Below are 5,170 nucleotides of genomic sequence, written 5' to 3'. Positions count from 1 at the left end.
TACCTCAAAATACAGTGATAACATTTGTTGTGTATAAAATGGTTTGTCTCAGTTAAAAATATTTTTTGCATGAGTTATTGTCATATGTAGATACTCACATTGTTTTATTTATGCAAAAATGTTTGTAACTACTATGCACATTTTTGATACTTAAGCCTTTTGGTATTGCTGCCATAGCAAATACTGTGGCCCTTAAGAACATGAACCTATTTTATTTCATTTTTTAGCAGATTTCTTAATGAAATATATACTATGCTATTTTGTTTAACACATAAACAGACACGCTGTCAGAAGCGAAGAGCCATCCACTCCACCATTACCACCCATCCCTCTGCTAGTGTGGCTGCTGAAGATGTTCCCTAGGGCAGAGGACTTTGTGTTCAACCTAAGCCCTTTATATCCTTTACTTTCAAATGGATATGAGATTAAATAATCCAGCAGCAATAAAAGTCACACTTCTTAAAGTTGCAGTCTTGCCAATGCACCACAGTGTATCAGTCTCTCTTGTGAGATATCACCTGGAGTTCTGGATAAGTGAGAATTATCCAAAATTCTTATGATAAATACAGATAAATTGGCACAACTCAAGATTTAAGAAATAAAAATTTCCAAGAGAAGAAACCCAGGAATATGCATTGAAAATGTCTCCCTCAGGTGATTCTGATGTGATATGTGGTCTGAGTTAAAAATCCAAGGAAAATTACCTTCCCGGACCTCCAGTTGGCCCTTATGACCAGACGTCCCTCTTCCCCTTTCTCATTGTGTTCACTCTCCTTCTGCGCCTTTGTTCTATTCTCCCTCCACTTCTCATCCAGATGCCAAGCCTTCTTCCATCAATTGTCCTAAAACTCAAATTGTCAGTTGCATCTAAACTTCCCTCTGTCCCACGGATAAGTTATACAGGCAAATGTAGAATTTAAGCTTGGACCAAGCTGAATCAAGAGCTGCAATTAAAGATTTCCCTAAGCCCAGAGGGGACCAGCAAATACTTGTAGAAGATTTTGGATTTCCTCTGAGTGCACAAGGCTCTGGGTAACCTGATTCTATAAACCAAATGTTATTGTCCCCATCAAGTTCAAGTGTTGAAATCTAATTCCCCATGTGATGATATTTGGAGGTAGGGCCTTGGGGAATGATTAGATCACAAAGGCAGGGACCACAGGAGTGGGATTAGTAGCCCCCATCAAAGGCACCATAGAGAACTCCGTCATCCCTTCTGTCATGTGAGGACATGGTAGAAACACGGCTGTCTGTGAACCAGAAGCAAGCCCACACCAGACTGGAATCTGCTGACCACTTCATCTTCAGAAATGAGAGAAATAAATTTGTTTATAAGCTTCCTCGTCTATGGCATTCTGTTTTAACCCCAGATTAGTTAAAAACACCAACATATCAACTTGTACACCAAATTTTGGAAATGGATGCTAAAACTATGGTGGCAAACGGTGATTGATCTGCCTGAGAAATGAACCTACTTGATCCCTCTTTGCAAAAAGCTGGAGGGAGAGTCAACACAAGCAAAAGTAGGTCAAAGTCTTCTAAAAGCCATACCTGAAGGGTTTTCAATATCACTTGATCAGATGGTAATTTAATCACACAAAAAACCACAACAAAACCCACAACTAGCAGAGGTTTTCAACATCACCTCAAAAACACCATCTACAGTATTAGGGAGTGAAAGAAGTCATGGAAGTTTGAAAAAGTCAAACTTTATTTCAATGTTATTGTAGAAACTTGAAATTCATAGTTGCGCTATGGATAAATCCTTGGGCAGGTGGAGGCATGGAGATTCTGGGGTGTAGCTGCTGAGTTGGAAAGCTTCCTTTGGAGAGGCTCCCTGGTCTCCTCACCCCCTGTCCTCCTGTCAAGAAGAGCCCATCCTGGGCGGCACATTATAGGCAAACGACCCAGCTGAGGGCAAACCTCCATGCCTAGAGGAGGAGGCCGCCTCTGGGAGCAGGAGGACCTGCTGGCACCACTGCTTACAGGCTCCTTTTTCTGCTCTCCTGCAGGCAGGCAAACACCCCCAGCAGCAGTAGCAGCAGGCTCTTCAGCAGCTGGGCTGCTGCTCTGCTGAATGAGAGAAGTCCCTCTCCGGTGAGGCAGAGGAGCCCAGATTGCACATCCTGGTCTCTGCCTCCATGGTTTCCACTGAGCCCTGGACTGGGAGCAGTGAGGGAGCTGCTGGCTGGAGCTGTGCTGGTCACCCCGTCTCTGTCACCTCTAGCTCCAGCCACACTTTCAGCTCAAGAGCTGAGGCTGGTAGAGCTAGAGCAGGTGCCATGAAGTCAGGCAGCTCCTCACTGGGGTGGTCCTGGGCAGTCCCATGGCAGGGGCAGGAGGGCTCTGGAGCTGCCTCTAGCTCCAGCACTGTCCCTGGAGGGGCCCTTTTCCTGGTACTGGTACTGGCTCAACAGCTGGCACTGGAAATAGCTGTATTTCTGCACCTGAAGCAGGAGCTGAAAAAGGGGAAAGGTCACCAGTATCACTCACTTTCCACTGGAATTTCTAAACATGAAAACAACCTCACTGAATTTAAAGGAATTTCAGCCTGAAAACATCAACCCTGGAAAGTCTTCCAGACTGCAGGTGACTTTGCCATGTGCCTGTGTCTCAATGAGTTCCAGAGGCTCCAGCTGGACAAGGACAATGTGCAGATGTGGCACTGGTGGGATCACTGGTGAGGCCTGGCCTGATAGCTCCATCTGGGGCCTTGGTGTCCATCTGGGACCTGCTGTCTACCTGGTGACTCCTGTCCTGTGGTAGGTACCTGGGGGGGCCTTATGCCACATGGCCAGAGGCATCTGGGGTGAGGGATGAGCCTACATGGGCATCATTGGAAAAGAAAGGCTCTCACTCCCACCATTCCTGAAGCAGCAGCCTCGAGATGTGGAGATGTAGCACGAGGACATCTTGTTCTCTTGAGCGTCTCCCACCAAGTGAGCTGGCTACGGGCTGACCCTAGGATGTGTGTGCCTAGTTACCAGAATAATTCTTCTTCTTCTTCTTTTTTTTTTTTTTGAAATAGAGTCTCATTCTGTTGCCCAGGCTGGAGTGCAGTGGCACGATCTTGGGTCACTGCAAACTCCGCCTCCTGGGTTCAATTAATTCTCCTGCCTCAGTCTCCTGAGTAGCTGGGATTACAAGCACTAGGTGTGTACCACCACACCCGGCTAGTTATCTTTTTATTTTTTTATTTTTAGTAGAGATGGGGTTTTACCATGTTGGTCAGGCTGGTCTGGAACTCCTGACCTCATGATCTGCCCACCTCGGCCTCCCAAAGTGCTGGGATTACAGGTGTGAGCCACGGTGCCTGGCCTGGTTACCAGAATTCTAAGTGCCATCAGGGTCTGTCGCCAAGGAAGTGAGGTTGCTTCTTTAAGGTTCCATCCCCTCAGCCTCTTCATTCCAGAAGACCTACTCAGGACCCCACTGGGCTGCTGACTGCTCACCCTCCCCACAGGTCAACTCCTTACCTGTACTCAGTTATGTTTCCCCAGGGCCTCTTGGACACCTGTGCCTGATGTTCACCAGGGGCCTAGGAATCCACTTGGTGCCTGGGATCCTACACGGGCCTAATGTTACCCTGCAGACTGGGTAGCCCCCTGGGGACCAGATAACCTGAGGACTGTGGTTGACCTGCGGGCTGATGTCCACCTGGGGACTGGGTATTTACCTGGGACCTGATGTGCACCTGGGGCCGAATGTTCCCCTCAGGGTGAATTCCACTTTGTTTCTGTATGTTCACCTGGGGCCTGATGTCTGCCTTAGATCTATGTCCCACTGGGGCCTTATGTTCACCAGGGACTTGTATCTAGCTGTGGCCTGATTACCTACTGCATCTTGTTGTTCACCTAAGGCCTCGTGTCTTCCTGGGCCTAGTGATCACCTGGGAGCTGGATACCAACCTGGAGCCTTGGTGTCCACTTGAGGCCTGATATGTGCCTGGGGCCTGATTGTCCACCTGGGGACTGGGTGTCCACTTTGGGTCTGATGTCCACTTGAAGTTAGGTGGACATCACCTAAGGCATGGTGTCTACCTGTGGCCTGATGTCCACATGAGTCTGGGGTTCAGCTGAGGCCTGCTGTACATCTGGGAACTTGGTGTCCATCTGAGGCCTGATGTCTACCTGGTGACTGCCATCCTATTGAGGCCTGATGGCCACCTGGGAATGGTCTATCCATGGAAACGGTTATGTCCACCTGGGAGTGGATGTCTACCAGGGGCTAGAAGTCCACTGTGACCCCGTATCCAACGAGGGCCTGATGTCCACCTGGGGCACAGTGTTCACCGAGACCTGGGTGTTTACATAGGGCCTGATGTTCAGCTGGTGCCTAGATGCCCACCAGGGGCCTTGTGTTAACCTGGGGACTGGTATCTAGCTGGGTCCTAATGACCACATGGGTTGAATTATTCACCTAGAGTTTGGTGTTCACTTAGGGCTTGAGTGTCAGCCTTGGACCTGGTGTCCACCTGGGACTTGGGTTTCAAACTAGGGGTTGGTGTCCAGTTGAGACATCATGTGCACCTGGGGTCTGAGTTCACATGAGCCAATTGGCGCAGGCCATGCAGGAGAGGGACGGCCCGGACCCTGATCGCATAAGGCTGCTCCTGAGCAAGGCTCAGAGCCCTCTGGATGTTGGCAAGGCCACTTCCAAGGCCTATGCAGCAGGTGGTGCTGATGGGCTCTTCTGTATTGCTGGAATAATCTGTGCTATTTTGCTTTGCATTCAGTTGATCATATATATGCAGACAACTATTGGAGGGGATTCACGGTGAGGTCTGGGGAGTGTTACTCATTCGGTATTAGTACTGCCCACCCCCACTCCAGATCCTGGAAAACGAGGCAATACCCATGAGCTGGAAAGATAGAAGAGAAATCTCACCACATTACCCTCGGAAAATTTGGCCCTGGGCCTGTCCCTTCAATATGGGTTAATGGCCAGTGGGGATATGTGATGGGAACACATAAGAGAAAGGGAAATATGGTATCCCCCTAAAGGCAGAAATTATATGCACAATTTGTCATGGTAAAGTTCCCATCTTATTTCATATTCAGGGGATTATATATATATAGTGAAAGAATGGTGTAAATAAATAAAAGGTTAATTCCATGAAAAGATTTGAGTTTGTGGAATACAAAAAGAAGACAAGGATGTTAAACTTGGT

The 5,170-nt window shown here is 48.1% G+C and overlaps 1 pseudogene; it reads right to left on the bottom strand.

The window, feature by feature from the left end:
- Positions 1-1,752: 1,752 nt before the first annotated feature.
- Positions 1,753-4,112, bottom strand: LOC117090635 (annotated as a pseudogene).
- Between the last annotated feature and the right edge of the window lie 1,058 nt (positions 4,113-5,170).

The sequence above is a fragment of the Trachypithecus francoisi genome, unplaced genomic scaffold, assembly GCF_009764315.1.
Source record: "Trachypithecus francoisi isolate TF-2019V2 unplaced genomic scaffold, Tfra_2.0 Contig01058, whole genome shotgun sequence".
NCBI classification, from domain to species: domain Eukaryota; kingdom Metazoa; phylum Chordata; class Mammalia; order Primates; family Cercopithecidae; genus Trachypithecus; species Trachypithecus francoisi.
This window is presented reverse-complemented; position numbering and strand designations above follow the sequence as displayed.